Genomic DNA, 17856 nt, shown 5'->3' on the forward strand with positions numbered 1-17856 from the left:
TTGCCCTGGGTCTTTCTGCATGGAGTTTGCATGTTCTCCCTGTTCTCTCAGGGTACTCCGGCTTTCTCTGACAGTGCAAAAAACATGACTGTTAGGTTAATTGGCCTCTCTAAATTCCCCTTAGGTGTGAGTGTGTGCTAGAATGGTTACTTGTCTCTGTGTTGCCCTGTGATAGACTGGCGACCGGTCCAGGGTATACCCAGCCTCTCGCCCATTGACCACCAACTTTGCAACCCCACAAGAGATAGACGTGTTAGAAAATGGATGGATGGAGGTTTGAACTGCCCCGTGTCCTGGGAAATGTTAGGTCTCCACTAAGTGTTCTCTTTCACATTTTCTCCCTTTTAGCATTTTGTCTCATCTGTTTGTCCTTTTTTTCCTCTTTTACTTTCCCGTAACATGAAACAGTTCCAGCTTAAAATTTAATAAAGCTTCTTGCATATATAAATCAAGCAGAGCACTGTGTGGAAAGCAGTAAGGCTCCACTTGTGAAATAAAAATCTGTTGAGCTCTTTTTGGCATTAAGACAATTCTTATTGCCACATTGCCAGACAGGACAAAAAAAACAACTGTCTACATTCGGGGAATGTAGACAGTCTTTAATTTATTAGTTTCTTTTTTTAATTATTTTTGATTATAGTGTCCTGTCTGGCAATGTGGCATAAGAATTGCTGTCTTAATGCCAAAAAGAGCCCAACAGATTTTACTTTCACAAGTGGAGCAGTACTGCTTTCGCCATAGTGCACCTCTGGATTTATACATGTAAATAGTTTTATTATAATTTATGCAAGGAGTATTTCATGTTATATGGACACTACAATGAGAAAGTAGAAGAGGAAAAAAAACAGAGAAAAGAAAAAAAAGGAGAAATGGTGAAAGAATGATAAGGTGAGAGAATGATAAAACGTCTTCAGTCTGCTTCATCACCTACAGAGATGTAAAAAGAACAGCACGACCAATGGATATTAATAAAGTAACACCTTGATACCGTTGCTGAAGTATATGTAGTATTAAATAATACGACATGTATAACGTGGCAGCTGAAGATAAAAATAAGGGTTTCAGAGGTACCGTGCTACCTCTGACTTCAGGCATTGGTTATACCTGGCTTTCCACTTCCGTGTTATTTTTGCCTTACGGCAGGTAAGAGGAGCTTGCCCTCCTTTTCAAGAACCAACATTTCCATAATTAATACAGGTATTCTATTTTTAGCTTGGATATTTGTATACCGCATCACGGATCGCACGACTCATAACAGTGACGGAAAGCACGAGAACTGGTTTGGCCTTAAGAGTTTAATTAGCTTAGACTAGTGCTAGCATGGCTTCCTGCATTGCAATAGGCAACTTTCCAGAGGCTTTCCTTCCTAAGAGCTGTAGTCCTGTTCAAAGTGGTGAGTAGTGTCTGTTCTGCATGTCGTGGCTCCAACATCTAAACTGTTAATAGCTGTTATGCTTTGTTTTATATTTCAGTGTGAGCTTGCAGTGATTCCACTTTTTGCGCTGCTTTTCTGCATTGCTGCCGCAAATATCAGTCGCTCCGGCTGTTGCGAGCTTGTGCCTATCCCGCTGCTTGGTGTGCTTTCCTAAGACTAATCAGTTTTCTTTAGTTAAACGGGACCCAGTTCAGCCATTACCAAAAGGCCATATTAAACGTGCCCAATGAACATTTTATTTTTTGTTTCTTTTCTTTTGTTTTATTGTTTATTACATATTTTAACATATTTTATGTTCCTAAGAGTTGATGGTCACACTTGTGGTGGACTCCCTAGGGGTGTAGAGGTTTAAAGTGCAGTTTTCTCATTTTAAGGTGTGTCGTGTTTTATATTTTAGCGTCGCTCCAGTTATTTCCACTTGACCTCAGCTCCTGGTTCCGTGTTTTTGTGTGTACATGCAGTAACTGTGATTTTTAGATTGATTGTTGTCAATAAACAAATGTTAATTTAAACTGGATAGTCTTCTGCCTCTCAGTTAACAACCCTGTGTACTTAAATCCTTCCTTCTTGTCAAATTAATATTATCATATTCAGTCATTGAATGTAGAATAGATGTCCTTTAGGAGTTTCCCTAACCCCAAGCCTTTAGTTAGGCTGTTACTATTGATTAAATTTTTTTCTTCAAAACCTTTATCGGAAATTATAAGAAATACAGAAGTCTGTTCACAAGTCATCAAGAACATTAGTACAGTGTATGAACACAGAAACATAATTCAACATTTATACATGCTTAGTATGCATAGTAGTGCAATGCTTTTCAAGCATTGCACTACTATGCACCACTTTGCATGTAGACTTAGACAAACTTTATTTTGTATTTTGTATGTCATTTTGAGTGCATACAAAACTAAATTTCGTTGCGTACAGCTTACGACAATGTATTGAGATTGCAACTGAAATAAAATAACATTACAAAATACAGTATAGCAGTGATAACAATGTACAATGCAAGAGAAAAGCAGTTTAAAAAAAAGTGTGCAGAAGAATGTTCAACCATGTTTGTAGTGCAAAGACAATGGTGCAAAAAGGAATTAATTAAAAAAGTTCAATGTTGGCAGTGCAACATAATAATGATGCAAAAATGCAGTAAACCTGATGCGATATGGCCACAAAGTCCAGTTTTGTGCATGTGTGATGCAGAGTCATAGAGCAGTGACGTGCAGTCAGGGGAGGCAAGTGAGGCCAGGCCTCACTTGTCATCATTGAAAAAAAGAAAATATATAATGATAACATAAATTGTGATTCACTCAGTCATTTGTAATAATAATTTTTTTATCCAACTTCCTCATTTTTGACCATATTCTCTTTAAAATCGCATACTTTTCGCTATTTTTCATTTAATCCTTGGTGGCGCTTGATAGCGAAGCCGGTGAGGCCGCAGTGAGCTTGGCCTCCGCTGGGATTGCGCAATTCCATGTTAACTGCGCTGGCTTCCATTCTGTGAATGCATCTTCCTGTCTCTAGATCATAAATTCAATTGTTCAAACAGTTATGAACTGATTTTCCACAATTTAATGTATGTGGAAAGCTTATTGTGTTTTGGTCATCAAACTGTGCGAGCTGCTGGGCGATCATACACGGCAAAGAACTGGTTGTAGTTGAGGCCTGCAGTTCCTTGGCCTCTAGGCAGGGGGCGCTCAAGGGGCACCGCTACTGATCCCAAAACTGTAGAGTGACACCAAGTTATGGATGTTTTATTAGCGAGTTATGCTAAACAAGTAAAGCAAAACATACACCCGGAAGGGGACTGATCAAAGAAGGGTTTCCTCCCTGGCAGAGAGCTCCATTGAGACTGAGAGACTTTTAAAACTGAAGAAGATAAAGAGGACTTTTACCAGAACGTGACGGATATTTTTGTGCAGAAAGAGCACCGCATGGACTTAATTTATAAGTAGCGGTAAGACAGCGATAATTATTCATGTTTTGTTTTCGTAATGAAATGTGCGTAATGTGGGTTATAGTTTTTGAATGTGTTACAAATGCAGAAATCAATCATAACTCATACACTGTTACCAATCAAATGACAAATAATTTAGTTTTATTTTTTTCATCAAAGAATCAATACCTTTTCCATGTCTCTTGGTGATTTGATTTGGCTCAATCAGTCTTCTCCAGCGCTTTGCAATGAGTCTACTCTGTAGAGTGTATATATTTGTAAATCTGACTCTGATGACATCAGTGCCTCACCAACTATGAACCCTACCGCACGTCACTGGTTTAGAGGTCAACAGTCTGATGGCAATGGGAGAAAAAGCTGTTGCAGAACCTGGTGGACCTGCAGCGGATGCTGCCAAGCCTCTTCCCAGAGGGCAGCAGGGAGAACAGTCCATGGTGGGGGTGTGAGGGGTCACTGATGTTACGGGCTCGGGACACGCAGCACTGAGATGAAATGTCCTTAATGGAGGGAAGAGGAGACCCGATGATCCTCTTCTGCTGCCCTCACCACTCTTCTCACGTTCTTCCAGTCGGAGGTGCTGCAGCCTCCACACCACACACAGAGACAACTGGTCAGAATGCTCTCTATGGTGCTTCTGTAGAAGGTCTTGAGGATGGGCGGGGGCAGGTGGACTCTCCTCATCCTCCGCAGGAAGTACAAGCGCTTCTGTGCTCTCTTGACCAGTGACGTGGTGTTCACAGACCAGGTGAGGTTGTCTGTGATGTGCACCCCAAGGAATTTGGTGCTGCTGACCACCTCCACAGCTGAGCTGTTGATGAGAATTGGAGCGTGGCGAGTCCGGTTCTTCCTGAAGTCGACGATGATCTCCTTAGTCTTCTCCATGTTCAGGATCAGGCTGTTGTCTCTGCACCAGCAACCACCCACCAGCTGCTCCACCTCCTCTCTGTAGTCTCTCTGTAGTCATGCTTGCTCTGTATGAAGGATTGCTGTAAAGCCATGGACAATGCAGACAACTCTCCCTGTGGCTCTACGCTTCTCCAGGAGTGAATGCTGCTTGTCAGGACTTTGATGCAATCAACTGGGTTCCCTTATATAGGAAATTTTTTGACCATTTATGATTGAATTTCACTTTGTAAAGTTCCTTGAGATGACATGTTTCATGAATCGGCGCTATATAAATAAAAAAAAAAAAAATTTAATTTAATTGTCCCGGTCGTTGTCGTCTCTAATGAGGCCCACCACCATTGTGTCATCTGCAAACTTCACGATGTAATTAGTGGGGAATGCAGTCGTGTGTCATCAGAGTGAACAGCAGTGAGCTCAGGACGAAACCCTGAGGGGAGCCTGTGCTGAGGGTGATGACATCAGAGGTGTTTGGTCCGACCCGGACTGACTAAACTCTGTTGGTGAGCAGCAGCCAGTTGCGGAGGAGTGTGCTGAAGCCCAGCTGTTCCAGTTTTCCTACCATATGCTGTGGGATGATGGTGTTGAACGCTAAACTGAAGTCCTGGAACAGCATATGCACATGGGTGTTCTTCTCCTCCAGGTGTGCCAGGATCAGGTGAAGAGCGGAGGAGATGGCGTCCTCAGTGGAGCGGTACCGCCAGTAGGCAAACTGGAAGGGTTCCTATTTTGGGGGTGTCCGGAGACAATGTGTTCTTTTACCAGCCTTTCAAAGTACTTCATCATGATGGGAGTCAGTGCAACAGGTCGGTAGTCATTAAATGAGGTTACTTCAGGCTTCTTTGGCTCCGTAATGATGGAGGCAGACTTAAAGCATGCTGGCACTGTGGCTTGGACCAGCGAGGTGTAATGAATGTCTGTGGGCACCAGCCAGCTGACCTGCACATTCCCTGAACCAGGAATTTTGTTGGGGCCTGGGGCCTTCCGCGGGTTGACTCTTCTCAGAGTCTTCAACACGTCGACTGTGTCACGGCAGAGTGCCTCCTCTTCCTGATAGGGAACAGCTTTCACCTCTGGGGTGCTGTTTAAATCAGAGGTGCTGATAAACAGATGTATGTTGTGCAGTAGCATCTGGCAAATGAGAATCTGTGTTCCATAATTTTGAAATATATGAGTTACATAACTTGATCAGAGATATTTAGATCCATAGGGTGGCCTAGGGTTCTGTTTGCCTACATAATAGTCACGTGTACCAAACATCATTCTATCATGCATATACAGTCATTGAAGAAACCCAGCAGATTGCATCAAGTCTTGACAAACAGCAGTCACTCTGGAAAGAGCGTAGTGCCACAGTGGAAAGTCATCTGCATTGTTGATGGCTTTGCAGCAATCCCTCATTCTGAGCATGCATTAAGCGACAGTGAAGAGGAAAACTCTCTTTTAACAGGAAGGAAAACCTCCAGCAGAACCAGGCTCAGTGTGAACGCCTCAACCGACTGGGGGCTGGAGAAGACAGAGCAGACACACAAAAGCACAAAAGTCCACATTGATCCCAGAATCCTTTCTATGTTAGGGGGTTATGGTAGATGTTCTGCCCCACTGCATGGTGTCATAGCTGATAGAATGCTAGACCAGGTGTACCTAATCTGAAGAGAAAAAAAGAGATCTTGATGTCCTCCAGCAGTCTAAGCCTATAGCAGCATAACTACAAAGATAGCTTAGCAATACCTAAGTCACTCTAACTATAACCTTTGTAAAAAAAAAATATAAAAAAAGGAAAATTTTAGGCCTAGTCTTAAAAGTAGACAGGATGTCTGCCTTATGAGCCAAAAGTGGGAGTTGGTTCCACAGGCAAGGAGCCTGATAACTAAAGGATCTGTCTCCCATTCTACTTTTAGAGACTCTAGGAACCACTAGGATTAGGGAAGGCTGGTTATATAGTGACAAATGCAGGTGGATCAGATGAGCAGGTAATGAGAACTGGGCAGAGCTAAGCAGGTGTGTGAAATGGGTGATCAGACCAAGCATCAGTGCCAAGCTCATGACAGAACTCAAACTAAGACTGAAACAGAACACAAGCTATAACAGAAATCAAACAAGAAAGAACCCAAAACAGAACCTAAACTGAGGCAGAAACTCAAACTATGACACTACTGCTCTCCGGACATCGAGCTTTCGACTGTTAACTGCAGACCTTTCTACCTGCCCAGGGAGTTTAGTGTTGTTAGCATCACAACTATTTATGTGCCTCCCAGCGCTAATACTAATATGACATATGACAATAAGATCAACATTGATGAGTATGTCATGACAGTGTCAGCCTACATCAACAAATGCACTGAGGACGTCAGCACCACTAAGAACATCACCCGGGCCAACCAACGACTCTGGATGACTGAGGATGTTTGACAAACGCTAAGAGCATGGAACTTAGCCTTCAAGTCTGGTGACAAGGAGGCACTGAGGACAGCGAGAGCAAACTTGAACTGTGCCATCAGGTTAGCGAAGTGGAGCCACAGTCAAACAATCCAGGATCTTTTCCATGACGCCAGCAACACCAGGAGCATGTGGCAAGTCATACAGGCGATTACAGACTACAACACACCCTCCCCGCCGTGGGAGAAGTTGATGCTGACTTCCTTAATAGTAATAGTAATAGTAATATCGTCTTAATTGTCATTGAAACATACATTACAATGAAATTTGCTTTCTGCATTTAATCCATCCCCTTGGAGAGCAGTGGGCTGTAATCTGGGGTTAAGGGTCTTGCTCAGGGACCCAGAGTGGCACTGGGGATCGAACCGGGTACTTGCATCCTTCTCTGAGTGCAAGCACGCTACTCTAACCACTTGGCCACAAACCCACGACTTGATGGACTAAATAACTTCTTTGGGAGGTTTGAGGCACTAAACAGCACTCCAGCAGTGAAAGCTGTTCCCCATCAGGAAGAGGAGGCACTCTGCCTTGATACAGCCGACCTGTTGAAGACACATACCTGGGAGGGTGTTAAGGTTATGTGCAGGTCAGCTGGCTGGTTTCCTCACAGACATTTCTAACACCTCTGTTAGGGTTATTAAAGATAACCCCTTTTATCCTAGAACGAAAAGCACACAACACAAGTTTAGACTGTTCTATAGAAGAGGACAGAGGATAAACCCAAACGGAGAACTTTACTCCCTGAAAGTCTGGGGTCGTCTGCGGCGGGTCATCTCTGTCCTTCTGCCTTTAACACTGAGCTGGAGCTGATCTCTCTTCTCCTCCTATTAGAAGGATGATTTTCCTTCACAGCTTAAGCTGAGATGATGACGGTGGTCACAAACAAACACAGGTGCACATGCACCTGACCAGTTTACAGGCAACAATGGATAGATGCTGTCTCCTCCACACAGAAACCACCCACGCTCTGTAGGAAAGTTGACTTGTGGTTTCCAAATAGAATAGCTCGGGGACTTCCGGGTGAGCAAGCAAGATGGCGACAGCATATTCACATATTACTGAAAATCACAGGTTTGACGCCATGCGGGATATAAAGTAACCTAAAAGTGGGCCGAAATGCCCAAGATTAAATCAAAGAGCACTTTGCAGTCTCGACACCTAATGTTAAGAGAGGAAGAATCGAACGAAGACGACATGGTTAACCACTCGGGCCTGGATGCTTCACTAGCGGCTAACGATTTAGCTAACGAGACAGCTAACCTACAAACTATTCTCGAAGAACTAAGAGAGTCACGTCGAGAGAATAGTGAGGGCTTCCGAGAGGTTAAAGAGGAAATAAAAAACGCAAACAAAAGACTGGACAAGGCAGAAACGCGCATCTCGGAGGTGGAGAACAGGGTTCAGCAGCTCGAAGAGGTAGCATTGAAGCTAAGTAAAGTGCAGGACGAGCTCGAGGCTAAGCTAGTGGAGCTCGAGGGGAGATCGAGACGGGAAAACTTGAGGCTCCACGGCATTGCGGAGGGCTCTGAGGAAAGCTCACCATCTTTATCAGCTTTCATAGAGAATCTACTCAGAGAGAAACTGGATATTTCGACATCGCTCGCCTTGAATATTGAGAGAGCCCACCAATCTCTGGGACCCAGAGCTCCACCTGAAGCCCCCCCACGTTCAATAATAGTCAGGTTTGCCACATCCAAAGTCAAAGACGAAATATTAAAACGAGCCTGGCAAAAGAAAGGCTTCACGCTAGGAGGGAAAAAAGTCGTAGCGGACCACGACTATGCTCCAGACGTGTTAAAACGGCGACGTGAGTACCTCGAAGTGAAGCGGGTCCTCAGAGAAAAGAAGATTAAATTTCAAACCCCGTTCCCGGCCAGGTTGAGAGTTTTCTACGAGAACAACACATGTGTCTACAACTCTGCGGCAGAAGCTACAAAAGACATGGCGAATCGAGGCGACCAAATTACCGTCATTCAGCCATCTACGACGTGGGTCGACAAAATCAAGAACACGATGTGGACCAAGTCGGGAAAGAATGACAAGGATCATCCACGAAACGGAGCGCGGGAGGATTATAAGAAGAAACTGGAGGGGTTTAGAAGAGGACAAGCACAACCATAGGAGCGGAGGGATCAAGCATATCCCGGTCTGTTTTGTTTTGATTAATAATGCTTCATCTCTTTTGTTGTTATTTGGAGTCGGGGACCACACCGCCTAGAAAATGGGACGCTATAAACAGGTAACGCCACCAGGGGGCCCTTCGCAACCACGGAGTTGCGCTGGTTTTTCCTCAAAATCGCTCACAAACTATAACATCACTGAGGTCATTAACAAGACCAGAAGAAAGGAAGTCTTTAAATGGATGCGTGTGAACTTAATTTACAATGCTAAAATGTTCTGTTTGTTCTCAGTTCTTTGTTTGAGTAGTCTAGGGTTGTCACCTATTTCACTTGCTTGGAATTTCCAACGTTATATAATCCAATGACCTCATTATCTCCACTGCGAATTGTAACCTACAATGTAAAAGGAGTTCTTAATCCTATAAAAAGGGCGAAAATATTGGGAAAGATGAAAAAGGAAAAAGCAGAGGTGTTATTCCTCCAGGAAACCCATCTCTCAGAGGTAGAGCATAATAAACTTAGAAGAATGGGCTTCAATCAGGTTTTTAGTTCATCACACAAAACAGGTCGTAGAAGGGGAGTGGCGACCTTAATATCTCGGAGGATCACATTTGAGATGATCCATGAATATAAAGACAAGGAAGGCAGATATAACATAGTAGTGAGCAGACTCGAGGGACAAGAAATTACTTTTGTCAATGTATATGCTCCACCAGGTTCGGAGTGGTTATTTTACAAACATATTTTCGATATGATGATAACTAAATCACAAGGCTTAGTAATCTGTGGTGGTGATTTTAACATAAGACTAAACCCCTCTGAAGATGCCTCTAAACAACCCAGAATTAACAGCAGCTTAGATAGGAAGATCAGGACGATGATCAAAGAGTTGGGGATGATTGATGTTTGGCGTGAATTCAATCCCAGAACGAGGGACTATACATTCTACTCGGCGGCTCATCATACATATTCTAGAATTGATTACTTCTTCATGTATAACAAGGACGTAGGACGAGTAGAAAAATGTCATATTGGGCTGATGGACCTCTCTGATCATTTCCCACTTCATATAGAAGTAAATGTTAATAAAACCAAAACCCCGTTTTTATGGAGACTTAATCCTAGTATACTCAAGGGCAGAATTAAAGAGGAGTTAAGGCAAGAAATTCAGACATATATGCAGGACAATGATAATGGAGAAGTCTCACCTGCAATATTATGGGATGCATGTAAAGCTGTCCTGAGAGGAAAATAATTGCAAAATCATCTCTTATAAAAAAAACTAAACAAGAAAAATTAAACAATTTAAAACATGTCTTGACTGAATTAGAGGGGAAAAATAAAAACAAAGTAGATCTACAAATTACACAAAAAATAAAACAAATCAGAGACGAAATTGATCATGAATTGCAGACCAACATACAGAAGAAACTTTTATTCCTAAGGCAAAGTTACTATGAATCTGGCCCCAAGTCATCAAAAGTTTTAGCGTACAGACTAAGAAAACAACAAGAGGAAAGAACTATATATAAAATTAGAGAACCAACAACTAATAAAGTTTCATATAACGGTACAGAAATAAGAAAATGCTTTGAAAAATACTACCAAAAATTATATGCCTTAAGAGAACAAGAAGGAAAAGATGAAGCTAACACACTACTGAACTAATTGTTACTGCCCACTGTAACAAACGAGCAAAATGAAAGCCTAACCAAAAATATAACGCCTCAAGAAATTGAAAAAGCAATAAATAACTTAAAATTAAACAAATCACCAAGACCAGACAGATTCAGCGCTGAATGGTATAAGATCTATTTAAAAGAACTGTCTCCTATTCTTTTGAGAACATTTAATTGGGTTTTAAATGGGGGGCAAATTCCTCCCTCCTGGAGGGAAACGATGATTACAGTTATCCCAAAGGAAGGTAAAGACAAACTAAACTGTTCGAACTACCGTCCAATTAGTCTTCTTAATCAAGACTATAAAATCTTTACAGCCATATTAGCTAAAAGACTAGAACATGTTCTTCCAGATATAATAAATTTAGACCAGACAGGATTCATAAAGATGAGACGTACCAGAGATAATATTAGAAGAACCCTAAACGTGATTAATCATATTAAGAGGACTGACGAACAAGCAATAATACTGGGTCTAGATGCCCAAAAAGCATTCGACACTGTGGACTGGGCATTTTTATTCAGAGTCTTGACCCGATTCAACTTTTCCAATAAATTTATAAAGATAATTCAGGAATTGTACAACAAACCTACAGGTAGGATTCGGATCAACGGGGGATTATCAGAAGAAATAAAAATCGAGCAAGGGTGCAAACAAGGATGCTCTATATCCCCATTATTATTTGCCATATTTATTGAACCTTTAGCACAATGGATTAGACAGAGCACCAAAATACATGGCATTAAGATAAATCATACTGAACAAAAATTAGCGCTTTTCGCAGACGATATTCTAATCTACTTAGCAAAACCTCGGGAATCCCTCCCAGAATTACATAAAACCTTGATAGAGTATGGGAAATTTTCAGGTTATAAGCTGAATTCCCACAAAACTCAGGTTTTGACATTCAAATATTTACCCAATAATATTGATAAGGAAAACTTCAAAGTGAATTGGGACACAGACTCAATAGTATACCTGGGAGTGACCATTCCTAAAGACCCAAGGAGCATTGTCTCAGTAAATTATGACCCATTAATGACTAAAATAAAAAACGACATATCTAGGTGGAGCCTGTTACCCTATTTGGGTCTCATGCAGAGAATAGAGGCTATCAAAAATGATGATGCTGCCAAAGCTACTATACTTTTTTCAGTCACTACCAGCAGAACTAGCCAAATCTATGTTCCAAGAAATTGACAAACTGATTTCAAGATTTATTTGGCAAGGGAAACAGCCAAGGACTAGATTTAAAACTTTACAGTTAAATAAAAGTAAAGGAGGTCTCTCACTCCCAAATATGAATAACTACTACAAAGCAGCACAAATAATCCCACTGGTGGAAATGTGTGATCCCTCATACACAGCAAAATGGAAGGAGATTGAATGCAAAAGCATTGGTGTCCCCTTGCAAGCAGCAATTGGAAATATAGACTTAATAAAAGACCTTAAAGAACTCAATCCATGTTCAGAAACAGCACTCGAGACCTGGTCAAAATTAGTAAGAGAAAATAAAGAATCATGTTTACCAATCAGGTGGATAGCATATGATCAAGATTTTACCCCAAATAAAACAGATATTACTTTTAAAAAGTGGATTGATAAAGGCTTGGTAAAATACAATGACTTATATCAAAAAGGTCGTCTGAGGACCTTTCAAGATATCAAGCAAAAATATGGCCTTGATAACAGAGATTTTTTCCGTTATCTACAAGTCCGGCATTATCTAGAAAAAACAAACAAAGATAAGCTAGACGGAACATTTGTCGACATATTGAACATCTTTCTAAAATCGTATCAATCAACCCCCATTAATAAATTAACGTCTAAAATGTATAATGAACTACAAATCTTGGCGGGTGGGAATACACTATATATAAAGGAGAGATGGGACAAAAAAAGGAACGATCAAATTCTCATTGAGGATTGGTCTGATATTTTGAATAACTGTTGGAAATGTACATCATCACTAGCCTACAAGGAATTTGCCTGGAAGACTGCTACACGCTTCTTCAAAACACCAGCTCAGAGGGGCAGAAATGCAGACAGAACATGCTGGAGGTTATGTGGGTCGAGTCAAGCCGGCCACTTTCATATTTTTTGGAGCTGTCCTAAACTACTTTCCTTCTGGGAGACAATTAAACAAAGTGTAGAGTTTGTTATTGGGGTCAATCTTGTTCTGGACTTTGAGACGTTGTTCCTGGGCAGAAGACCAAATTGTGTAAAGGGGTTCTATAAAACATACATGTTCAATATAATGCTTACTGCTAGCAAAAAAGCAATCACTCGAAAATGGATGACGGATAAAACGCCCACACTACAAGACTGGATAAACATCATCCAAGACATTCGCAAGATGGAGGAACTGACATTTGCACTGAAACTGGAACAAGACAGATTTGAAAGATCTTGGACCCCATGGCAAACTTTCATGGACTCCAGATCTGAAAACAATGAAAATGAGGTGACACCTACTGTTCTTTAGCTACTGTGTTCGATGTGTACTGTTTTACAGTTCAGGAAAGTTTTTATGACGTGATACCAGTTTGTTTATTCTTTTTTCTCCCCGTTCCTCTGAGAGGGTCTGGGGCGGAAAAAGGAAATAAAAAAATAAAAAAAATGGAACACTAAATACCGGAGGTAGGATAAACACAGGAAGGGGTATGTAATATGGACCAATATGTTTAACTGAATGGATGCTAGTAAATGTCTGTACCATCTTTTGCAAATGGAGGTGATACACGCCCTCCTTATCGTTCCATAATAAAAATTTGAATAAAAAAAAAAAAAAAAAGAATAGCTCATGTACGTTCCATTAGGGACGATGCCGCAGACAAAGTCAGAGTAAAGGTCAGTGATAGTACTCTGGCATCCTGCTGCATGTCCTACCTTCACCGTATTGTTCCCTCTAGGTGAGCAAATACACACTGGATGTTTCACTCCTTTAGGCATAACAGCCTTCATCTTGTTGGGATAGCCTGTAACATTGCTGTTAGAGAACAGTGACGACTTTACTCCTTTGCACACTCGTTCCATCATAATCTCCCCAGTCGTGGCATTCATCAATTGAGCAGGCATAAACTGGAATGCATATGATGCAAAACAAATAGCCTGTGAGGTGTTCATGGGAGTTATGTACAAGGTAGGCTGCTTGGTAGATTTAGGCATGACAGAACACACGTAGCAATCAGTCTTGTTATGCTGCTGGACTACAGTTCTTGCATACGTTTCCCATAGGTTGGCAACATGGTGGTTTGGGATATTACCCAGCCAAATCTTCATGGCAATGGAGTGGATGAACCTCTTTCCTCTCTCACTCATTGGATCTGGACTCAAACAGATAATGCACGCAACAGCCACAACGCAAAAGAAGCCCCATCTCCATGGGAACTCCATTTTTGCTAGGTTAGCAGAGATGTTAATTTTACCCAGGACTCTAAAGAACAAGGACCAGTTGGTTTCTTCACCAACGTTGAGATGAGTGGTCCTAAAAAACCAAACCCCTTTGTAGTCAGACTTCCCCACTGTTCCAACCCTAGGTATTTAACACTCTCTGTAACTCACAGTGGCTGAGGTGAATCCAGGAAGGTTTTTCAGCGATCTTCACAGCTGTTGGGGTGGTCAGGAACACTTGGAATGGTCCTTCCTACCTTTGGCTCACCCAGTTAACACCCAGTCTCCTGGTCTCACTGCTTGTGGATCCTGTGGAGACAAAGGTTCTCCTGGCAGTAAATTTGCATTGGACACTTCTTTAAACTGCATCATTTGTCTCTTCCATACACTTTGTGAATGATAAGCACAGTGATTCTTTAAGGTTATTTGTAACCTGCTTGCCATTTGCTGAATCACCTGATTCACAAAATGTGGACCATTGTCACTGTAAATTTTCTGTGGGATGCCAAGCCTTTGCATATTGCCTTAGCTACTGTCAATGCATGCATCTGCATGCTTTGCTGGAACTATTTCAACCTATTTTGAAAATGTATCAATCATTACTAGACAGTATTTATAAGGACCACTTTGTGTTAGTTCAATAAAATCCATATGCATCACTTCAAAAGGTTCCTTTAGTTCTGGAAACCTTCACTGTTTCGGTCTAAAATTACCCTGAGGGTAATTTTTAACACAGATCGTAGAGGCTTTACAAATTTTTATTTTTTATTTTTTGTATGAATTAAATCCTATGAATTAAATCCATATGTTGCTGTATTACAGTTATCCCTCCCTTTTTGAGACATGGCAATTGCTCATGGCTCAAAAGAGCTGCTGCTTGGACTAAGCTGTTAGGAAGAACTGCTCCATCACAAACTATAGAATCCTTCTAGATTCATTGTTGCTCCATTTTTTACCCACATTTGTCTTTCTGCAGTTGGCGCTGTTTGTCTAATTAACAACACTTCTAGAACAAGGATTTGCTCTGTTTTTTGCTCTAGGCAAATATCAGAAAGACCAAATTGTAATACTTCTACTAGATGGGGGTCTAGTGGTTGAATGAAACCAGACCACTTCAGCTGAACTTCCAACAGTCATGGTAGTTGCTCAAACTGCTAGCAGACATGGGGGTAGTGCTGCTGCTGCAGGTTTGAGCTTATCACCATGGGGTTGTAAACAACACAGAGGTCGTAAAACTAGAGCTAAGACAGTTGCTGAGATAAGCTTTACTTTTAGCTCTGTGAATTGCTGCTCTACTTCTGAGGTCCACTGGATTGTCTCTGACATGGCCATTGGCATGTCATGAATAAGATTTAAGAGAAGCTAAATTTTCTCTACATAATGTCGAATCCAAGCTCTGCAGTAATTACACAATCCTAAAAAAACATCATATGTTTTTTAGTAACTGGTTTGGGCTCATTTACTATAGCAATTCTTCACTTCCTGTATCTTTTTACCTTCTTCTGAGATAACATGGCCTGTAACAGACTCAGTTCTGCACCCACTATATTTTATCTTTGCTAACTTTGTTTCCTATTTTACCCTAAATGATGTAGCAGCTGTTTTAAATGCAATTAGAAGGCCATCTATGTACATTAATACTTTACTTCCATGCTTTGGATTAAAGGTCTTTAAGCATGTTAAAATAGCCTGGATGAAAATTGTAGAACGGTCTACAAATCCCTGTAGCAGGCGTGTGTACGTATATTTTTTGTCTTCCTTGAAAATAAAAGCAAACCAAAACTGGGAATCTAGACATGGTCTAATTATTCCTGCATCCAATGAAATGTTTATAACTGCCATTATACCCTCCTGTTCTTCAAATTTTAGCCCGTACTGTTTTATTCGCAGCCTGTACTTTAATTTAGGAACTAGTTTAACTGGTTCTACTGTTGTCAATAATCCTACATCAGTTGGTCCTGTAGACTCAAGCTGTATGCAGATGAAATTTCGTTCTGTACGGACTCTGTGCATACAAAATGACAAATAAAGTTGTCTAAGTCTAAGTCTAAGACCACGAAGCATTTGGAATACCATTTAAATCATTTTCATCGGATTCTGATAGCAAAGAATGTTGGATTATTTTGTCTCATGCCAAATCTTGGACACAGGGTTCTGCATCGAACAGAACTCTGTAAGGCTGTTTCCAAAGTTCTGTGCTAGGGCTATAAAGCCAGCCTGTTTTGTGTGGACACTGCTGAAAATCAGATGGTCTTTCTGCAGCTTTTAAACACAGGCCTGTGTCTCTCCTCTGTATTTCATTGGTCTTAAACAATGACAAAAAAGATTCCCATGGTAAGCCATAAAATTTTTGCATCTGTGTAGAAAGCATAACAGTAACTGCTGCAAATGATCTCCCATCTGTATACACATTTTTGCATAGCCACAATTGTAGTTTCCTGTTTCAGAAACAGTTTTTCAAACTTTTCATCTGGGGTTAAGCACACATTCATAGTGGTTTGTAGATCAGCTAACCGAGTTTCATCCTCTGGATTTGACAATGTGCTTCTAGCATTTTGCATAAGTTTGCTTTTTTCTTTTTTTTGGAGCAGAGAGAGTAAGCATAGTGCATAAAACACAGGAGGATTTTGTTGCAGCGACATTACATGTTCTACACGGACAGCTTTCATTCCATCCTGCGTTGGGAAAACTGCAATGCCTAATAAGTCCTGTCCTAACAGATTAATGGGGCAAGTTGGTGACATTACTACAGGAGCATACAACCTTTTTTCCTGTTTGAGGGTCCTTTATTTCTAATGCATTTAACATCCATTCTAGGGATGTTTGACCATTTGCTGATTTTACAAAAATGGACATTTTAGACGCTTTTAGTCCAAAATTATCTTTTATACATGTTTTATAGGCTCATGAATCGCATAAAAGAGTAACTGGCTGTCCATTAATTGTAAGCATGTATGGTTTTTCTTTTAATGCATTTAATAGCTCCCATGCTCCATACACATCTACTGTTTTTAAAGGCTCTGGATCCCCATTTACTCTCGCCCCTAGTCACATTTTATATGAAGAACTGCCCCTGCGGCCTCTTCCCCGTCCCCGCAGATGAGGTGCTTGTATCTGATTGGGACATTCCCTGGACCAATGGTCGGGTGACCTGCAATTCCAGCATCCCCCATCTGTTTTTATTGATTTGGGCTGAAAGCCCCCTCGGTCGCTAGGACTGCCCCTGCCTCCTCGGAAACCTCCTCGACGTGGTCGAGGCGGTCCAGTGGCTTGGAAAGCAAATATTTCGTCTGGGTCACACATAGGATCTGCCCAGAAAATGTGTCCCCCCCACCCCCCAGACACACCACCTCACTTTTTGGCTTGTTTCTCGGCGTGACGCACATAGGCCTATTCCTTAACTGTGGTTACGTTAGACGTTGCCAGTGTAACTAAATGTTTTTTTTTTTTATCCACACAGATATATGCGGCTGGAAACCTTCCATTAACAAATAGATGTATTTTTATTGTTTTATGGATCCCAAATTTCCAATTATCCACCCTCCTGCGAAAACTGCTTCCGAGGCGTCTGCTGCTTTTCCCCATTTACGCTTGATGTTCTGCCTGTATAATTCGCCCTTATTTTTCCCCCAATGTTTTTTTCCCACTGACGACTGTAAGGCTTGTCTGAACTCATGTCCATTTAAACCATATGAGTTATAAATTCCCTCCTTGTCTTGGATCCATAATTCTGGATCTTCCTGTGGAGAAATTACACCTTCTACAGCCTTTCTGGCTTCTTCTAACGACCACGGACAGAAAACAGGGATTGTTTGAGGCTGCTGTGTTCCCACATTAGGATTTGCGACCTGCACCATAGGATACAATCCTTTGGACTGGTCTGTGAATAACGAATGATCTGATTTACTCAGTCCATCCAGGTCTGCATA

This window comes from Fundulus heteroclitus, chromosome 13, assembly GCF_011125445.2.
Source record: "Fundulus heteroclitus isolate FHET01 chromosome 13, MU-UCD_Fhet_4.1, whole genome shotgun sequence".
NCBI classification, from domain to species: Eukaryota; Metazoa; Chordata; class Actinopteri; order Cyprinodontiformes; family Fundulidae; genus Fundulus; species Fundulus heteroclitus.